We start from the raw sequence: 22,677 nt of genomic DNA on the forward strand, positions 1-22,677 counted from the left end.
TCGAGGGGAGGCAGCTGAGGAGAAGGAACTCTGCTAAATTATATCTTTTATGATTGTGCTAGCATAAGTCTTTTCGGCTGCTTCTAAACCAAGGCCAAGTGGATCAAGAAGAGCACTATAAGCTTTTCAAACTTGGAAAAAAAAGATGATATAAGGTTGATTAAAAGTGGATCAAGAAGAGCACTATAAACTTTTCGAACTTGGAAAAAAAAGATGATATAAGGTTGATTAAATCTAAGAGCAAAATTCCAAATTGTATAGACGGTTGGATAGTTTCTGACAATCTACTTAAAGCTCAAGGATTTTATAAAGGTAACAAACAATTTTGGATGCCAAAATTGGTAGTATAGTGGCAAAAAGAGAATCATTCCACACTAGTGAAGACAAGAAATCAATGAAGTCAAAGGTAGTCTAAGCAAAAGTCTTTGATCAAGCTTGTAGGGAAGCCAAAACAATGGTGAATCTAGAAACAAGTCCTGAACGGTGAATCTAGAAACAAGTCCTCAATTAAGTTAAACAAGTTTAGAAGAATGCAGACAATACTTAGATCCCCAAACAAGTGAAGCAAAAAAAAAACCCAACTAAAGCAGGAATGAATCCATCACAGGTCATAAGGACCACAAATCTAGTGATTCCAAGGATTTAGATGCATAAAGGCAAACAAAAGTTGGTAGAGCTCATGATGCTCCAAGAAGGGGTGCAAATCATAAAGCAGATTCAAGAATTTTTGTCTTCTTCTTTGTCAAAGGCAAATGGAACTCTCTCTTGCACTACATGTTGTTCAAAAAAGAATTTATTGTGTATGCATATTAGAATTTTCAACCCTTGGAACACATGCATGAGGCACATTTCTTTCTCCAAACCCAAGAACTAGCCTAAATAATTCTCGAGTGGACACCTTAATCTAGCCACTGATTAACAAACAACTGACACTATTTACATATATATATACTTATGCAGATAGCTGCTGATAAATGCTTAAGAGATCATATATGTATAAATTGAGCATAAAGTCAAGGGAATTTTCTCTCCCACATGGTTTTTTTTTCCTTTCAACTAATAATGGTTTTTTTTCCTTTCAACTAATAATGTGGGTATTTACACCCATAATTATTTATTTTTTCCTTTACTTTAACTAAAATTTTCCAATTTATCTAACTAACTTTCTACATTTTCTAATAAATTCATTTCATACCACCCTAATAATTAAAAATGCTAAAAAGGAGCCAAAGAGCAACCATAACAAAAAAAAGTAAAAATTTGATTGAAATTTCTAAAGATGCTAGGAACAGGGCAAAAACAACAAATTGGACTTTGCAAAAGTACAAATGCATGAAGAAATTGGACTACCACACACATTTCCAAGCTCCTATAATGTCATTATGCTACCGAAATCTCAATAGGGATGAACCCATGCATATAACTCTTAGCATAGTCCATAAATCTCTTAAAGCTCGAGCCTAGGTTATCATTAGTAACTTACACTTAGCTTTCATGCCACAATGGCTCCCAAAAAGAGCACCCACCTCTTCTACGCACTCTCCACAACACTAAAGAACTATCAAAATACCCTTTGAGCTCAATCAGGAACAATATAATAGGAACAATATGTTAAATCATGCTATCTAGATAGATAGAACATGAAGTATCTAGATGCGTGGATCCTCAAGGGATATTATATCTCACCCAAAGGAGAATTATTACTCATCCTCATACCCATATGTTATGGGCTACCACACCTCCAAGAGGGAACTCAACACATTCACCTAAAGGATGAGCAATAGATCACAACTATCATAGGGCACTTACCAATGCTTCGAACTTAAGTCCCTTGAGGCCTCCAAGCTTGCTTGTTACTCCAAGCTCCAAGCTCCACATCCACGACGCTGGAACTCAACACATTCACCTAAAGGATGAGCAATAGATCACAACTATCATAGGGCACTTACCAATGCTTCGAACTTAAGTCCCTTGAGGCCTCCAAGCTTGCTTGTTAAGCTCCAAGCTCCAAGCTCCACATCCACAACACTGTCACCGTAGAGTCACTCGTACCATCGCATAAGGCTATCACTCTCTCACTCACTCTTCCACACAAGCATGAATCACACAAGCATAGAAGAGGAACAATGCTAGAATGCTCTCTCAATCTCTCTCAAGACACAAGGGAGAGCTCTCTATAGCACAAAGGGGATTTATCTTTATGTTATTCAAAAAGAATAATCCCCACCGTTTGTGCATTCTAAAAGGAATTCTTTTTAATTTTCATTATGAGAAAATGCCTTATATACATTTGGCCCTTATTCACACTTGGGCGCCCAAAACTTACTTACTAGGCCTTGGGTGGCCAATATCTCATAATGTACAACTTTTATAGTGCAATTTCAAGACACTTATTAATGTCCTCAATTGGAGGATCATGTTTGTTAATCCAAAATAGGATTAACATCCCCCCCTTAGGTTCTGTCTACAAAACCTGTTATCAAGGTCTAAAGACCTGGTCACCAAACTCATGTCAGTGGAAGTTCCTTCTAGATTGGAGCTTTTTGAGTGTAATCTCCAAAATCCTATACCCACCATGTCCTCGAAAGTGATATGCATGTAGCCTAGAAGACATCGCAGTTGGTGGTAGTAAAGCATGATACCTCTGTCAGATGGCCCTTGGTTCATGTCGAACTTCAGGTGTTCTGCTTTGTATCCATCATAGGGCTCCTTTGGTTGGTCTATCACCACCACCACCAATTTTAAAAATCTGACACTGGCTACAATTGCGGGGTCCGGAATTCTGTGCCATGCCCTTATCCATGTAAGCATTTGTTGTCTGCTTCTGCTGGTAAGAAAATTGGGAAGCTGTAGCAAACATGTGAGTCGTGCCTTTTGGCTTCCTGAAATTCCAGCGGTGTCCATCTTCTTTTAACTAGCATGTATAGAGGATCTACCCTTAGTGTTGGTGGCACATCCATATACACTTGGCTGTATTCCAGAATTGCCAGGTACTCCTTCTGCCAATCTGGTTGTATGCCAAAGTCTTCTAGTCTGGGGTGCTCTTCATTGGTGACTATGGTGGCATAGCCACCTCTTGTGTGCACAAGGTTTCATTTTCCACCTTCGAAAACAATAGCTAATCATGAATGTAATGATCTATATCTCCAACAGATCAGCTAACTGAGGGTTTTCCAGCTTTGTGTGCCTTGCCACATTCGCCCATAATGTACCCTCTCTAGCCAATGGAAGTAGTTCTTCTAATTCAGGGCGTGGAGTGCAGAGAGGGTATGGCACATTGTTGTGTTGTTTTGTCGAAGTGATTTCCAAGTAAGCTTCTGGCATGATTCGTCTTGTGAGCTCAAATGGAATTATCTGCATGAGGACTTTGAACATTAACTTTGGCTTCAAAAGAGGGTTGCCAGCACACAAATGAAACCCTCGTACTCTACACCTGACAAAGATTCCAATATGGTATCATCAGTAAATGCCTCCATATTATCTTGTGGGGATGTCGTACCTCTTGAGAGTGCCATGGTGGAGATGGGTGAGGTGCCAGTATCTCCTCGTGGGGCGAGAGTGCTAGTGGGAAAATCTATCTCTAGAGGATTGAAAGATGAGAAAATGCAGTCAGCTTGAGATGTGTTAGTAGGTGGCGTGTTAGGATATGGATTAAGTAACTTACTAGTAGCAACATTAGAATAGATAGGGTAAGTTGATTTTAAAAATGAAGAAGAGGATTCTTCTTGACCTTGACCTATGCTAGGGGGTGGGTGGCTAGGCTTATGAGACTTAATAAATTCTTGTAAGTTTGGAATTTCTTCGGAATTGATAGTGGGATATTCAATGTGGGTAGCATCAAAATTGTATTGTACATTTGTTAGCATGGCTTCTAAGTGTTTATAGATATTAGAGTAGAGTTTTAGAATGCCAAAAGGATGATATAATGTTGACTCACATAAATTTAGATGATGGTGAGTGTTATATACTTCTAGCCAACCATGACTAATAATCCATTGGTAACTATGCGCTACTACCTCATAGTTGGCGGCGTCTCTGGAATGTCATCTAGGATAAACAGGTCTAATTTTTTGACATTGTTGTCCAAAATTTCTAAATTTTGGAGAACGCAACACCAACTACAAAGGTTTAGCACTATAGGATGTAGAGGGTAGAAAATGATATCTTGGGGATTTGTTAATTCTAAGTCTCCCCTCAAAACTCCTATTATTATGGTAGGATCACCATCTCTTTCAGTATTTTGTTTAATTAAGCTTAGTTCTCCTAGGCCTATATCTTCAAATAGATTAATGTCATACTGAAGTAGAGAGAGTCCTAGTGTAGACAAAAACAATGTAAGACTTTGAGGAGGGGCCCGAGGAGTTACTGGCAGAGCTGACCCAACTCGGAGGCATACTAAAGGAGGAGGTAGAGATCATCGCTAGGCTTCAACCACTGACTTCTATCTTGTACCGCCAGCCGACGCTCTAACTCTTATAGGTGGGAGTCTGTGTTGCTAAGGAGGTTTGAAATTGATGTTTCTCTGACCATCCTTGCAGCATCTAATTCTTTGAATATTCTTGTTGCGTCTTCTTGGGCTCGCCTAGCCATTGCTTGTCTTTCCTGAGCTTTGGTAATCTGTTGGAGGGCAGTTAGCCTCTGAGTGTCATGTAGTTGTTGTGTAAGCTGTGTCACTGCCTCTTGGTGTGCCAACTCTCTTCTTTGTGCTTTGGCCTGGCTTGCACTTATTGTTTCATTAAGTGATCTAAGATTTTCTGCATGGGCCTTGTTTGCTTATTCCCTTTTGTGCTATAAATGGGTTTCCCTTTTCTGCATGGGCCTTGTTTGCTTATTCCCTTTCGTGCTATAAATGGGTTTCCCTTTTCTGCATGGGCCTTGTTTGCTTATTCCCTTTCGTGCTATAGCTTCTGGATGATTTAGACTTGCAAATCTTCTTCTTTGGCTCTGGCATTGGCTTGTAACTCCTATATTTGTTGTGCATGAAGTGTAGTGAGTGTGGGTGACTTCTTTCTGAAGCTGCTCCTTTGCTTGTTCTAATTTGGCGTTGAGGTCCACATTGTCCTTGATTCTTTACACTATTGTTTGGCTTAGGACCATGTTATTGCTCTCCAAGGCAATGTACCTTTTCTCCTACTCCTCCATGGCTTTCAAGCTCTTCATGATGATGACATCTTTATGGATAGCTTCAGCTGCTTCCAAGTTGGCTTTTAATCTTTGCACTTTTGTGGATGCATCTTTTACCTGTTTCCAGAGGGCAACGTTACGGTCGTGGACCATGTGCATTGTCAGGAGGTGGCACCGCCAGACCTTTTGTTCTTTCTCCCACATTGCACTTATGCTTGCTTCGGCTTCCAGCCTAGTCTGTGGTTGGTTGAGCAGCTCATCGAGTCCTTCCATGGTCTCCTGCAAGAATTATTGATAATCTATGTTCTGCAGGGAGGCCAGCTGGGGTAGCCTTTCTTCATCTTACAACCTCCTTCTCTTGCTTGGACTGGATGGCTCTTGAGTTCTTTGTCTTTTTCTTGCATCAATTGGGGCCTCTGGTTCTTATACTAGAGTTGTGGCCCACCTTAACGCCTTGTCTTTCTTCAGCCTGTGTATTGATGTTGCTTGTTCGGGCGCTGCTGCCTCTGTTGGTGTGTCTCCCACAGTTGATTCTTTGAGAGGAGATAGATCTGTAAATATTAGTTGTGCTGGGCTTGTCAGAGGAGTAATTCGTTGTAGGGGCTCTTGTGTGGCTTGGCTGAGAGTGTCTCTTATAGGGCCTCTTGGTATGTGCGGATTTCCTGGGCCACTTCCGCCTCTAATCTCTGTGACTCACCAACTATATCTGGCAACATTCCCCTTATCTTCTTATATGTTTTCTTCTTTCGCCCCTTCTGGATCTACTTCATGATTTCCTTGGTCTCCATCAGGATTTCCTACCCTTCTTGCATATCTTCAACTATTAATGTGGGCTAATCTAGTAGTAGTGCCAAACTGCATGTGCTCTCTGGTTCGAGCTCCTTGAGAGGCCTTTTTGCTATGTGATATAGAACCTGTGTGAGGAGGTATGGGTTACAGATTTTTGATTGGTGTGCCTTCAAGTAATTCTCCATCTCCTTATGAACGTAGTGTGCCCAATCGTCTTCTTTCTCCTCATGTGTTTTTGCAATCCTATTTAGACTGACCCTATTGTATCTGTCCAAAGGCTTCACCTGTAGCATCAAAAGGACATGGCCCTGCAAGCTTTCTCCCTAGCCTCATCCTGGATGTTTTCATACTCAGCCCCATTCGAGTTGTATGAATTTTTCTTGAGCATGGCATCCAGAGGCATCTTGTCAATGGAGTGTGCGTGGACCTTGGTTTTCTGCGGGCAGAAGTTGCAGAGCATCCCGTATGAGATCTTGTGTGATGAGGAGTTGCTTGTCGGTAGTGCCGTTTGCTTTGGTGATGGTTCCTCTTTTGGTCCCCTTGTTGTAGGTCTTGAGGTATTCTACGCATAGTTTTATGTCGATACTTCTTGGGAGTATCTACACCATCTTACCTAGACCAACCTTGTCCAGCTTTGCTTTAACCTCGGCCTCCTCCAAAATTTGTAGGCATTATGGGCTGTGACACTAGAGGGCTACCTTTCCATGGGCCGTGAGAGCTTCTTTGCTGATGATGGCCCCATGGAAGGATTGGGCATAAGGGCCCAAAAATTTCATCTTTGGGCACTGTGTTGGCCTCTTTCTCTAACTTGTTGGGGATCCAGTGGCACTGGCTTGAGTCGCAGCTGGGGTCTCGAGAGCTTCAGACTCCGAGGCCGACATCTGTACATGCACCTCGGATCAGTCTATCGACTAGTGGGATTGATATCATCTTTTCTTTTATTTTTTTTTCTAATAATAAATAATGGGTAATAGGTTAGTTGGATTGAGGAGATTGTTAGTGTAGGAGCAATCCTAGGGTGTGTAATAGTAAGGGGAAGGTTGTGGCGTGGAGGTGCATGGTTAGAGTGAGTTCGTGAATCTGCAGGCCGTGGGTGGTGAAAAAGTTAGACATGAAAAGTCAAGCCGTGAAAAGGTGAGCCGTGAAAAAGTGAGTCGTCAAAAGTCAGGCTGTGAAAACGTGAGCCGTGAAAAGTTAGACTGTGAAAAGGTGAGCCGTGAGAAGTCAAGCTGTGAAAAGGTGAGCCGTGAGAAGTCAGGCCGTGAAAAAGTTAGTCGTGAAAAAGTGAGCCATGAAAAGTCAGGCCGTGAAAACGTTAGTCGTGAAAAAGTGAGCCATGAAAATTCAGGCCGTGAAAGGTCAGACGTGAAAAGGTGAGTTTCTGTGAAACTGCAAGTTTCGTGAAACTGCAAGTTTCGTGAAACTGGAAGTTTCGTGAAACTGCAAGTTCACGAACCTAAGTTTCCGTGAAACTACAGGATGTTTTTGTGAATCGTTGATTATGGTTGGTTGTTTATGAGGGTTTTTTCATTTTTTTTAATTTTATTGTAAAGATGCACATGTGAAGATTCTACTACTACGAAGACATTGTTTATACTAATTACATTGTTTGTACACAAGATGTGATGAATCTTTGAACATCAAAAATATAAGAATTAAAAGAAAACGAAAAGAATTAAAAGAAAACGAAAAGAAAGAGGATCAAGCTCCCACCTCAAAAGGAGATAGTCGAGAAGTTCGAAATCTGGAGATAGCCGTTTGGGAGATGCAAACAGAAGCAATGCGCAATCGATAATTCAAGGCACACAATGCAAAATGACGAAAAAGGAAAGAATTTTGATTTTATAACGTAGCCGTCAGATAGGACGGCTGCCTTAATAAAGAATACCACGTGGCACTGCTTGACGTGAGAAATTACTGTTTCACAGTGTGAATGTTTTTTGAATTTTTCACGGCGTGAACCTTTGTGATTTTGTTCACGGCGTTCAAAGTTTGAATGTATAAGATCGATACCTTCTCATTTTCTCCCTCATGCTCAAGCAAATGCAAATCTCTCAAGATCTATGCCATATGATCCACTATGGATATGATGAATATGCATAATCCTACTACAATGTCTCACCTCAATGAAATCTTCACTACTCTCATGCACTATCCCTGATTGCTCAAATACATGAACTCTATCCACACAAACACTACCAATAATGTTATGAATACTAGGAGTAGTGGTCGTATCAGCGATATCTCCACAAATAGAAATCCTAAAAGAATATAGCGTGATGCATCTAACACTAGGAACTTAGGTCTATGCTCATAGATGTCTCTGTCACTTGTATGCGGAGTATCACTAATCCCGAGTGTGCTAATGGATGCATTACTAATCAAATGCACACTATTCTCTAGAATGTCACCACAATCAACTAGAGTGTCCACATGATCCATAGGAAAGAAGATAGGCATAGAAGTCATGCACATTATGAGTGAATGATACCTTGCTTACCTCGTTCCCATTGTGCAACCATTGGTTACCCTTTTGTTTTATTGCCACCATGAGAACCAAGGGGTCACCTGGGCACTTTTGGGCATTTATTGATGCAGGCGTTTTAGCTCTATGTGGGAGTTTTTTATTGCTTCTTCCACCCACAATGTTGTCATTGTGCCTTGTGGTGGAGGGCTTCTATCTATTTCTCCTTGCTGAACTTCTTTGTTTCTACCTTTAGGTTCCTTGTTCAATTCTATAACCGGAGTGGGTTCTTTCATTGCTTTGGCAATTCCCAACCCATTTGCCTGAGTTGTCTTTTTCCTTCACACAAGGGTTAGTGAGGTTCTTACTTGAGCTAGGAGTTGATGTCATATGCTCTTACCACCCTCTTTTTTATGATTTGAACTGCTTTGGTATTGGCCACTAAGTGGGGTTTGGGTACCCATATTGCCATATTGCCTTGGTAGTATCCTTGTGCTCGCAGTAGGTCCTTTCGGATCCATTGCTTATGGAATCTTTGAGGTCCCTTGGGATGCTTGGAGTCCTACCAATCGATTTATGTCAACAAGGTCTGACTTTTGAACTCTTTGCAGATTCTTCTTGTGGTTCCCTTCTCATTCATGGTGTCCTTTTTGTTTAGTTGATCTTGACGTTGAATCTTGGACACCCACTTCTGTGTACCCTTAGATGTTGGGTATTGTGTGTGCAAGCTTTGTGAGAAGGATGCTGATTCTTTTTTCTGTGGTGTTGCCATTGCACTCGTTGTTTGTTCATCAGTTATGATGTGTTTCCCTTTGTTTGTCATTCAAGATCCATAAGGGTATGGACATGACCTTGTCACCCATGCTTAACAATGATGTCCTTTCTTCCCATTGGATATTGCATTTACTTGCACAGATCCAAGATCGTCCTAGAATCATTTCTTCTTCCATGGAACCTACGGGAATGACAAACACCTTCTCGACCAAGGAATTATTTCTAATGGAAATGTTAACATTTAAAAATCCCTTGGCTTTGTGGTTATCAAGTGAACACTATGTACTTGCGCATCAGTGGGTTCAAGGTGTGGTCTATCTAATGCTACCCAGGTTTCATATGAGATCAAGTTATGACTTGACCCCGTATCTATTAATGCAATGCTTGTTGCATGGCCTTTAGTAGCTGTAGTAGTAAGTCCCACCTTGAGTCATGCTAGCTCAATGTTTAGTTCCTCTTCGTCCAAGAGAGTCATAGAAGACATGTTGACATGTATCAGTCTATTGTGCAGTAATTGTTTGGCTTTGGCCTCCCTAGCCTTAGCGTCTTCTTGAGCCTGCTGAGTTTTTTCCTTTGCAAGCTATTTCTGTTGTTTTAAGGAATGTTCTTTGTAAGAGCATCTCTTGGGTCAGTGGTCCAAAATATTTTTTAAATTTACTTCCATTGACATAACCCTCCATCTGTTGGATGCCGTCAATTGTCTCAATTTGAACATACCCCTAACATGTGATCTCCGATACTCAGAATGGTCCCAAGCCTCGGTATTTGAGTTTCTTTTTCTTGGTGCTTCCGAAACCATACATGAGGACAAGGTCCCCCATTTCCAGTTCTTTTTCCTTAAGGTTTTTATCGAACCAATGTTTCCTGCGTAGTTTCTTGACCATGAGTCCATGTGATGTTTTCAGCCTAGTCTCATCAAGATTCTCTAAGTCAATTAGCCTTTCAACTAATGCATTATCCATCAGACGCTCTTGTATGGCAATCCTTAAGCTTGGGACTAGGTATTCCATAGGCATAATTGCTTCAACACCATAAGCTAGAGGGAAGGAAGTATTTCCCGTCGCTACCTTATATGATGTTCGATACGCCCATAGGGCTGCTATCAGCTTATGCTCCCAATCTGTTCGACTTGCTTCCAAGGTTTTTGTCAAGATAGTACACAAAATTTTGTTTGTACTCTCTACTTGACCATTGACCTGTGGATAATAAGGTGATGACTTTCGATGGACCACTAAGAATCCTGTAAGTAAATAATCAATCACCTCATTAATAAAATGTGAGCCGCGATCACTAACTAATTCTAATGAGCAGCCAAACCTTGAGATAATTTGCTCGTATAAAAATTTTGCTTGTTGTGTTCGTGCATCAACTCTCTTTGAGGATCTGGCTTATGCCCTTTTCGTGAAATAGTCCATGGCCATGATCGCGTATCGGGCTTGGGATGGATGTGCCGCTAGACTAATAGATCCCACAAAATCTATTCCCCATTTCTCGAATGGTTGTCTTACAATTATAGAGGTGAGCAGTATCTTGTCCTTTTGGTGTGGTATAGCGAAATGTTGACAGTCTTCGCATCTTTTGACAAATTCTATGGCGTCTCTGAATAACGTAGGCCACCATAGTCTTGCTTGGAGCACTTTTCGAGCTGTGATTTCTCCGGCAAAATGCCCGCCTACTATCCCTGAATGAGCTTCTTCCAATATGGTGACCAACTCATCGTCTCTAACGCATCTTCTGAGCACATTATCTTTTCCTAGCTTATATAGCTCTCCCACATCAATTGATAAGGTACAACAAGCTTGATAAGCTGCCGTATTTTATCTTTGTTCAAAGGTATTTCCGATAAAAAACCATAAGCTAGATAATTTAAGATTTCCTCACTCTAATCGAGTACCATATCTAACTTGAACAAACAAGCATCAGGGAGATCATCATCAACACCAGTTGCTAGTTCCCCATTTAGAATTCTTGACATGTGATCAGCTAACATATGCTGTGTTCCTTTTCTTACCGCCGTGATGACTGTAAAGTCGAATTCCAACAATAATAGCAACCAGCGTGTGATTCTCCCCGTGTGCAAGGCTTATTCACCACGTATAATAAGGCTTGATGGTCCACGAAGAATACGAATTTGTTGGCCAAAAGATAATGTCGATATTTCTTGACGGCATAAACCATGGCCAATCCTTCCCTCTTTGTGTGGTGGTGTAGTTCACTTCCGCATCATTTAGTTAACGACTAGCGAAGCAGATTGGAAAGTCCAATTTGAACTCACCAGGCTGGGCTAGTATGCAACCCAATAACAAAATTTGATGCATCAATATGCACGTGAAATATGAGATCCCAAGTGGGGGGTTGCAGAATTGGCGCGCTAGCCAATGCTTTCTTCAATCGATCATATGCTTCCTGGCATTCCTCAATCCATTCAAAGACAATGAGGAGCTTGTACAATGGTCTGGCTATTTCAGCATAGAAAATTATGAAGTGGCGATAATACCTAACATGGCCCACAAATCTTTGCACGCCCTTGTAATTGGTGGGCGGTGGCAGTTCCAATATCAGCTTGACCTTGCTATCATCCATGGATATACCATTCTTTGAGACAATTTGTCCCAATATCACACCATGCTTGACCCAAAACTGACACTTTAAGGGGTTCATGGATATGCGATATAATCGACATCGCTCGAACACTTTCCTCAAGCAGGCTAGATGGTATGCTCATCGAGAGTGTGCACACAGATGGTCAATGAATACCTCCAACCACTTTTGTAAGTAATCCTTGAAGGCTGTGCACATCAACCGTTGGAAATTTTGTTGGGGCATTGGTGAGGCCGAAGGGCATAACTTTGTATGCAAATGTCCCCCACATTGTATTGAAAGCTGTCTTGTGCTAGTCTTTGGGTGTTATGGAAACCTAATTGTAACCGGAGAATCCATCCAAGAAGCTGTAAGCTTCTTCCCCCAGCCACTCTTTCCAAAACATGTTCCATATAGGGCAGTGGATAATGGTCTTTCCTAGTGGCTACGTTAACCTTTTTAAAATCAATACATACCCTAAGTTTTCCATTATTTTTTGGCACTATCACGATTGGTGAAAACCAATCCATATGTTCAATTTCATAGATGAAATTTGCAGGAATGAGCTTGTCTATTTCCTCCTTTATAATTGCCGCATACTTATGATTCATTTGGTATGGTTTCTACCTAGTTAGTCTCAACCCTTCCATGATTGGAATCGTATGTTGTACTACCTCAGGTGGTACCTTCTTCATCTCTTTGTAATTCCAGGCAAAATAGTCCTTAAATTCCTTAAGGAGAGCAAAGAGCTCATCTTCTTCAGCCGAAGTCAAGTTCTTAGCAATGTATATGGGTCGGGCTTCCTCCCCTGGTTCCACAATATCCACTTCCTTGACTTCTGTCGGGCCATCGTATGATGTGGACAGCCCATCCTCCCTTGACCCTTGTTGTCGTCAATCGTACCACTTTCTGTTCGCCACCAACAGTATAGGTTTTGAAGTGGTCGAGGACTGAGAGAAAGTCTGGTTTGTCCTCATTTTCACTTTTGGTTTTAACCATGATCTTTCTAGCCTCACATTCTGCTTCTGCCAAGGCTTTATTGTGTTTTCGATGCCTAGTTTTTGTAAGCTTGGGTGTTTCTAACTCTTGAAGGGCGACTTTGTAAGATTCCTCCCTCTAGCTTTTGAGGTGTACAGGTGTAAGAACCTCCCCTTCTGATCTTATAATTATTCCCCTCTCTGAAATTAAAAAAAGATCCTGTTTTACCCTGTTTTGGCCTGGAGAGAGAAAATATCTAGAGAGAGGTAATCGAAAATTGAGATATTTTTGGATATAAAAATCCTCCTAATGTCTAAAATGGTGTCCCCTGAAATAGAAATTCAAAAAGAACTTTCCAATGTGCAATTGAAATTAATTGAAAATAGGTATAAAGGACCTTAGCCAAGGTTCTAGATTTTCAGAAATTTTTGGATTATGATCCAATTAAGGTTCCTATGGGCCAATAGGTATAAAGGACCTTAGCCAAGGGTCTAGATTTTCAGAAATTTTTGGATTATGATCCAATTAAGGTTCCTATGGGCCAATAGGATCAATCCAAGTGTGGGGAGGAGATAAATCCAATTTATAAAAGAAAAATATCCAAAAATGAGTAAATGCCCACATAAGATGAAGAGTTGACTGAGTACAAGGTTTATTAGTAAAAAACTATAAATATTACTTAAAAATGAGATATTTTGGGTATAATGATACATTTTTGACACTTTGGTAAGGAGAAGGGGGCTTTTCAAGGAGGCACCTATTTCACATGTGTGGAGGAGTTTTAAACTCAAAAATAATAAGATATTTTTATCTCTCCTCTCTCCTGGATCAAACCAAATCAAAAAGGGAGCCAAACTGGTCCAAATCTTGTCCAAAGTCAACCAAAATGAACCGAGAAAATTCTAGAAACTAGTTGGACTTGGTTGGAGGCCTCCCTCACCTATAAATATATACTTAGCCCTTTGTAAAAAAATATGTGAACTATACCATGCCAGTATTATACTGAAATAATGATATTTTCTATTATCCTCTAAAAATCCTCTACAATTTGGAGAGATTGGAGCTTCTCTCTCTCTCTCTTCAACCTTCTTTGGAGTCTTCATCAACATACTAAACCAATTAATTGGTTGGGGGCCTCTCCAATGACTAAAGAATCAAGCAAAACAAGAGGTAAAGTGTGATTTTATGGTCTTTTTCTTAATCTCTAAATGTTTCTCACTTGTCAACCCCTCTCAAGCTTGAGAAGTACTCAATTGAATGGCTCTTAAATGCAATTGAAGCTCTTTAATGAATTTTGGTAATTAAACACATAAAGTTTACATTTATGCTTAATTTAAAATGTTTTTTAAGCATATCTCTCTCTCCCCCAAAGAATGGTCATTCCTATGACCTATTCTATATTCAAATGATGCTTCTCATGAAGCAATTCTCAAATCAAAAAGTAAATTCTATGCTTGTCGAATTAGAGGCCAAAGAAGTGGCTTTTTAATGCTTTTATGCTATTGAAAAACTTAGGAATCAAGTCCATAGTTGGATATTGATACAAATGATAGTTGATCATCACCCTCTTGGGGACATCTATAAAAACCTCGCCAAAACCATTAGCCATTAATTGTAGCCGCACCTCTCCCAGATTTGATCCATGGCACACCCAGACAACATTCATCTAGGATAGAAGTATCCTGGATAACATCTTCACTTTTTGGGAAACACATAAGGATAGAGTGCCAGATCTCACCCCTCTAAACCTCTGTGATGCAGATAGATCTCACCCCTCTAGACCTCTGTGATGCAAATAGTCACTTAGAACATCTACGGATTGGGCAGCCCACATTGTCACATAGTTTGTGAGGAATTGCAGAGAGCCTTAGTGAGAGGCTCTATACAAGAGTATCATTTTTCAGCTAGAAGTGCCCGTACATATGCAAAGAGTTTGCAGAGGGCAAGAGGAGGAATTCCTATGACATTTGGAATTCAATCATTTAAATGGAAAAAGAGAAATTCCTAGCATATTGAATTAATGGATATTTTATTTAAATTTAAAGATGAATTTTAGATAAATTTATTTTATCTATGAGAAATATTTAATTGATAAAAGAGGAATTCCTATGACATTTGGAATTCAATCATTTAGATGGGAAAAGAGAAATTCCTAGCATATTGAAATTAATGGATATTTTATTTAAATTTGAAGATTAATTTTAAATAAATTTATTTTATCTATGAGAAATATTTAAATGATAAAAGAGGAATTCCTATGACATTTGGAATTCAATCATTTAGATGGGAAAAGAGAAATTCCTAGCATATTGGAATTAATGGATATTTTATTTAAATTCAAAGATGAATTTTAGATAAATTTATTTTATCTATGAGAAATATTTAAATGATAAAAGAGGAATTCCTATGACATTTGGAATTCAATCATTTAAATGGGAAAAGAGAAATTCCTAGCATATTGAACTAATGGGTATTTTATTTTAGATGAATTTATTTTATGAGAAATATTTGATGATAAAAGAGGACATCCCATGACATTGGAATGCAAATAATTAAATGCAGAAAGAGGAATTCCCATGGTAATTGAGATCTAAGAAATTAAATGGGAAGAAGAGGAATTTTAGTATAATTTAATTTATGATTATTTATCAAAAGTGAAAATATGGGTAGAATTAATTTTTGTAAATCCCATGAATTCTTCTATTCCAAAAGAGAAGTTTTAATTATAATTTATTTGAGAAATTGAGAAAGAATATGAAAATAGTCGTCAAGAAAAAGAACCTTTATCTAGGCCAAGCAATTGGCAGAAATTTAGAAAAAGTCCCATTATCGGTATTAAAGTAGTAAAAACTACTAAATTAGAATAGGATGTGGAACGGATGTGATAAGATGTAAATGGGATGTGATAAGATGTAAATGGGATGTGATAGGAGTGAATGGATGTGATAAGATGTAAATGGGATGTGATAGGATGTGAATGGATGTGATAAGATGAAAATGGGATGCGATAGGATGTGAATGGATGTGATAAGATGTGATGTAATGAAAATGGATGTGATAAGATGTAAATAGGATATGATAAGATGTGATAAGATGTAAATAGGATGTGATAAGATGTGATGTAATGAAAATGGATGTGGATGTGAATGATGAGATGAGATGATATGTGAAAGGGTGAGATGTGAATGAGATGAGAGGATATGTGAAAGGGTGAGATGAGAAGTACATGGATGTGGATGTGGATGAGATGAGAGGATATGTGAAAGGGTGAGATGAGAAGTACATGGATGTGGATGTGGATATGGATGTGTATGTGAAATAATGTGATGTAAGAGGATGTGGATGTGTATGTGAAAGAATGTGATGTAAATGGATGTGGATGTGTATGTGAAAGAATGGATGTGTATGTGTATGTGAAAGAATGGGTATATAAAAGAATGGATGTGGATGTGTATGTGAAAAAATGGATGTGGATGTGGATGTGAAAGAATGTGATGAAAATGGATGTGGATGTGTATGTGAGAATGGATGAGGATGTGTATGTAAAGAATGGATGTGGATGTGTATGTGAAGAATGGATGTAGATGTGCATGTGAAAGAATGGATGTGCATGTGTATGTGAAAGAATAGATATAGATGTGTATGTGAAAGAATGGATGGGGATGTGTCTGTAAAAGAATGGATGTGGATATGTATGCGAAAGAAGGGATGTGGATGTGTATGTGAAAGAATGGATGTGGATGTGTATGGAAAAGAATGGATATGGATATGTATGCGAAAGAAGGGATGTGGATGTGTATGTGAAAGAATGGATGTGGATGTGTATGTAAAAGAATGGATGTAGATATGTATGCGAAAGAAGGGATGTAGATGTGTATGTGAAAGAAGGGATGTGGACGTGTATATGAAAGAATGGATGTGGACGTGTATATGAAAGAATGGATATGGATATGTATGCGAAAGAAGGGATGTGGATGTGTATGTGAAAGAATGGATGTGGATGTGTATGTAAAAGAATGGATGTAGATATGTATGCGAAAGAAGGGATGTAGATGTGTATGTGAAAGAAGGGATGTGGACGTGTATATGAAAGAATGGATGTGGATGTGGATGTGAAAGAATGGATGTGTATGTATATGTGAAATAAAAGGGATGTGGATGTGTATGTGAAGAATGGATATGGATGTGTATGTGAAAGAATGGATGTGGATGTGTATGTGAAATAATGGATGTGGATGTGTATGTGAAAGGATGTGATGTGATATAAAGGGATGTGGATGTGTATGTGAAAGAATGGATGTGGATGTGGATGTGTATGGATAGATGTGTGTATTCGTACATGTGAATGATTGGATGGATGTGGATGAATGAGATGAGATGTGTATGAATGAGACATGATGTGGATAGATGTGATGTGATGTAATGTGGATAGAATGTATGGGATGGGATGGTGATGAGAATGAATGTGATAAACGTGAATAGATGTGATGTGATGTGAATCAGGATGCTGTGAATGAATAAGATGTGATGTCATGTGAATCAGGATGTGAATCAATGAGATGTGATGACATGTGAATCCGGATGTGAATGAATAATATGGGATGTGAATGGATGCGATGTGATGTGATGTGAATCGGGATGTGAATGATTGAGTGTGATGTGAAATGGATGTGATGAGATGTGATGTAAATTGGGATAGATATGAATGGATGATATGTGATGTGAATAAATATGATGTGATGAGTTGTGGATATGGGTAGATGTGAGTGGATGAGATCTGATGAGGATAAATGAAGAAAGATGTGATGAGATGAAAAATGATGTGATGAGTGTTGAAAATACAAGTGAATAGGGTGTGTGCGGGAACAAGCCCTTGGTTAGGCTGTAAAAGAGGATGTGTAAATGTCAAAGAACCTGTGAAAAGGTGAGAAGAATCTATCGAGAGAGAATAAAGGGTAGCATGAGAAGATTTAGGAAGTGTGGAGATATTCTGGGAGATATTCTGGGAAAAGTGAAGAGGTGGAGAGAATCAGGGAAAAGAGGTGGAGTGAATCATGGAGAAATCAGTGGGATTAGATGCTTGATGTAAACTCTATAAATTGAGGCATTGCCCTAATGAGAATGTGCTGGTTTTTGAGTATCCATGCCTACATTAATCTATTTGCTAATTACCCACTAATTATGTCTTAATTATTTACTAATCACTTTGTTAATGATGTTGATTCTAGTGTTTGATCCACCATAGCTCATCACAATGCTCAAATTTCAACATGGTATCAGAGCCATGCTAATTTGTGAGCCCATTATCTTGCTAATTATTTTGCTAATTAGGATTAGTAAAAAATTATAATTTTTCCTCTTTTTTCAACTCACCTCTGTACCCCCAGCCAGTGGAGGAGCTCTCTCTCCTTGCACACATAAAATTAGGCCAAACCCTTCTAGCACATGATAGGTATCTCATAGCGCTTCAAGCTCATCCAAACAAGTAGCAAACCGCCACACTGGATGAAGGAGAAATCGTTGTTTTAGCAGGCTCCATTTTTCAGCAGAAGATCTCAGATCTACACTCACTCAGGGTGAATCAATCTAATTCCTCTTAGCCCAAGGTGTTTTCAAGCATGCTCTACAAGCTGGTGAAGACAGAATTCAGTTTCATCAAGTCTACAGTGAGATCCAAGCTCTTCATCAAATCTGCAGGTGACTTTGGTAAAACAGAGATTAAGCTTTCAATATTTGGTCAAATCTTGTATTTATTGGCTTAATCCTCTACTAGACTCATTGCTATTGATGCCTTTGAAAACATTTGAGCTCATTTGAAGTCTAAGGCACCAGATCTGTCCACAAGATGACTATCCTCGCATGGTTACATTTTTTATGAGTTTATGTGGATGGGAAAACGAAAAAGATATATCTGACGACGATGAATGGACTTATGAAACTCATGGCACTACTGAGGCTGACTTTATTTATTTGGATGATGCGGATAGAGGCTTAGCCTTAGGGCTAGAGCCAGGACTCTACAACATCCTCTTACCATATCCTCAGTAGTAGTGTGGTGACTGGTAGGTAGGTTAGTATTTTCAAGTTGTTTCTAGTTTGGATTCTTTAAACGAGTCTTTAATTTTTCACACTAATGTGCCTCTCGAGGTATAGTGCTTGTTAGTTGGTTGTACAGGTTGAGACGTTTGACGTGGGTTCGCTTTCAAGTCCTGAGATAGCCTACATCAATATCTCATCAAATTACGGGGATTTTTCTCATCGAATCAAGGAGATCTCCAAAATACAGGTGTAATTCTTCCATGACCACTCTCTTACGTTTTTACTGTTCAATTAACTGCATGAACTGAAGGCATGACCACATGGAACTTGTCAAAGTACTACTTAGTTTTTGAAGTTGCCTGACGTGCTAGTGTAAATCATTAATGAGCTTAACTTTATTGGATATATTCTTGAGAATGCATGAAGTCTTTAGTTAACCTGGGAATATGGTTGTCTTAAGTCTAGGGTTATAACCATCTTAATGTTTAAACAACCTGGCTATGTGTGTGTTGACCTCTAGAACATAGCTTTTACCCCTTTGTCGAAAGGATGTAAGAACACATTATAGTTCAGGAGCGAAGATCAAAATAAATAAATTTAAAAAAAAGCCTACAATGAATGGCAATGCAAGTCTATTATGTGCTCTAATGTTGGCCTATCGCCTTATTGACACTTGGTAGGCGAGGAGTATTCTACTCTAGACCGAGGCCCTGGGTTGGTAGGGGGTAGCCTTGCCTAAGGTGAACTAATAGATTCCTGGAGAATGCCTTGTGTTAAACATGGTACCAGGATCGATGTTAGTTTTGCCTTAGGAAGGTCGCCATTGTGTGTAAAAATGTCACATGCATAAAGAAATAAAGGCAAAAGGCTCCTGTAACTCTGATGTTTCTTATGTCCCTAGACTCGTGGTATTGACTTGTTCTTAGAGCAAACACATTGTGGTCATCTGTTTATTTATTAAGCTTGGTAATTTTCCTTGACTTAGGCTAGTTATAGACCTTAATTAACCTTCGACACCTTGCTAACTCTTGATTTACTTTTAATATTTTTAAACTCCTGTTAATTTGCTACGCTAGCTCATTCATATGATCCTTAAACTAAGTTCTCATGGCAACATCCATTGTGGTCTAACATGCTTGAATTATTATTACACTTTATATCTTTTGAATTCCAGCATACTTTCACTCTACTTCCCTATTTTGCAGACGGTCTACCACAACAAACCCTATCGAGCTTACCAAACCATAGCTTTCGAGGACGGAATCTACATCAGGAAAGGGGGCATGTCAACCTATGAGACGGACATTGAGACGTACTATGTTTTATGTCATGTAATTAATTTAAGTATTCTGAGTCATGGGCCGCGCTTGTCGGCACCATAGGTAAAGGATAAAGGGATTGGGTGATCGTCGATGTGAGAGACGCACCTTGAATATCAGCAGAATAAGGGTTAGGATCGGCCGGCCATGTATGGGCACCCATGTGTGAACGGCTAAGTCACCTATAAGAGTCAAATGTAACCCTAAAACTCTCATTCTCAATGTGTTGAATGCAAAGTGTGCTCTTGCCTTATCTTCTTCTTGGTCCCCTTCTCCTGCGTATGTGAGAGAGAGAGAGAGAGAGAGAGCGATCGAGCACTGTGTGGCGGCACGGCGGTGGTGAGGCGGTAGAGCGGCGACGGCGGCTCCTTCTTCACTGCAACGCGAGAATCCTTCACGGCGGCGGTTTGAGCGGTGAGTGACACACCTTTGCTTTCTGTTTGAGCTTGCTAGTTTCTGGTTGTATGCTTGCAGCCATTCATGGCTCGCATACGGTGTTCGGCAAGTCCACAGCTCCGACTCGTGCGGTAAAAGCACACAAATGGATATGAGATGCACACATGGAAGGAAACCTCACTTGCTAGAGAGCCCAGAGACATAGGTAGTCAGCTGTACATTCCACTTCCATGCAAATGCCATTGGGACAACTGCTACACACAGTTCACCAACATTGTGGGCATACATAAAAGCATGGGTAGAGGGTAGACTAAAGCCAGCAGTCACTGCAGAGGAGATTCAGTCACCTAGCAGAAAGAAACTTAAAACATACAAGGAAAAGAACACCTAGATTCGTCAAAATACCGGTTAATCAATTGGGATATTATTATAAAAGTGATGACACTAATGCTACTATCCCAATTCATCATAAAATGGATACCAAGCATTGGCTATCTTGGATGTGGGGTGGGAGTCAGCATCATCACAAAATGATGTTGGGAAAATTGGGGGAAACTCGATCTGAAAAGGACAGATCTTATCGTTTTAAAATGGCAAACGGAACATCTTCAAGACCCATGGGGCTTTTAGAGAATGTGCGACTTAAACTCTTTACATTCCGCTATTGTCATACATTTGTGGTAATGGATTTTCTGTGCCAACTAGACTCATATGACATAATCTTGGGGAGACCCTTCATGAGGGAATCCAAATTGGTGCACAATTGGGCATTAGACCATGTGTATGTTCGAAGGGACTCACAAATTCTAAAGATAGATTTGCGAACATGGAAAGCACACCCTATGGAAGGGCAATTGTTTGGTAATGATTTGGTCACAATCAAGCAAACCACATCTGTGTATAAATATGCCAACACAGGGTGGAAGTTTCAAAAGAGGAAGAGGAAGCGAAAATGTATGCATCACTTCCTCCTCCGGATCTCAATGAAAACTGGATGCATGCGCTACCCACCATAGATGTGATGTAACCCTGAGGAACCCAATACGTTGAATCTCGGACTATTTCCACTACCTCTGTCTGTATGGTCAATTGGCAACCCATTGAAGAGAAATCGGAGGAGGAAGTTTTAAGCATGGAAGGGACTGGTTCACAAGGCCGTATCAATGCCCAACGCCTTAGAAGATGGCAGAAGTAGAAACGCTATATCGCTCGGCGAAATGGCCTGCTACGAAAAAAACCCACGGATGCCAAATGGTGGTAATGTGCACAGCCTTCAAAGACTACTTGCAAAAGTGGTTGGAGGTATTCATTGATGATCTATGTGCACACTCCCGATGGCCATTTGGCTTGCTTGAGAGAAAGGTGTTTGGGTGATGTCGATTGTATCGTCCCTTTAAAATGCCAATTTTGGGTCAAAAATGATGTGATCCTGGGACACATTGTCTCTAAGAACGGTATCTCCACGGACGAAGACAAAGTCAAATTTATTTTGGAACTGCCCCCACCCACTAATTACAAATGGGTACATAGGTTTATGGGCCACGTTGGGTATACTATCGCCACTTCATAGTATTTTATGCTAAAATTTCCAGACCATTATATAGGCTACTCATTATCTTTGAATGGACTGAAGAATGTCAAGAAGCATATGATAAATTGAAATGCTATAGGATGTGCATTGGCACAGCCTAGTGAGTTTAAACTGGACTACCCAGTCTGCTTCACTAGTCATCACCAATTGAATGATGCAGAGGTGAATTATACCACCACATAATGAGAAGGTTTGTCCATGGTCTATGTTGTCAAGAAGTATCAGCATTACCTATTAGCCAACAAGTTTGTATTCTTTATGGACCATTAGGCCTTATTATACTTGTTGAACAAGCCTTGCACCACGGGAAGAATCACACGCTGGTTGTTATTACTATTGCAATTCGACTTCACTGTCCAGTAAGAAAGGGAACACAACATGTGTTGGCTGATCATATGTCAAGAATTCTAAATGAGGAACTGGCAATTGGTGTTGATGATGACCTCCCACATGCTAGTTTGTTCAAACTAGACATGGTGCTCGAATGGAGCGAAGAAATATCATATTATCTAGCTTATGGTTTTCCAAAGAACGACCCTTAAATAAAGATAAAATGCATTAGCTTGTTTAGTTAGCTACACCATATCAATTAATTGCTAGAGAACTATACAAGCTAGGCAAGG

The sequence above is a fragment of the Cibotium barometz genome, chromosome 28, assembly GCF_041138505.1.
Source record: "Cibotium barometz isolate CiBa-2024 chromosome 28, ASM4113850v1, whole genome shotgun sequence".
NCBI classification, from domain to species: domain Eukaryota; kingdom Viridiplantae; phylum Streptophyta; class Polypodiopsida; order Cyatheales; family Cibotiaceae; genus Cibotium; species Cibotium barometz.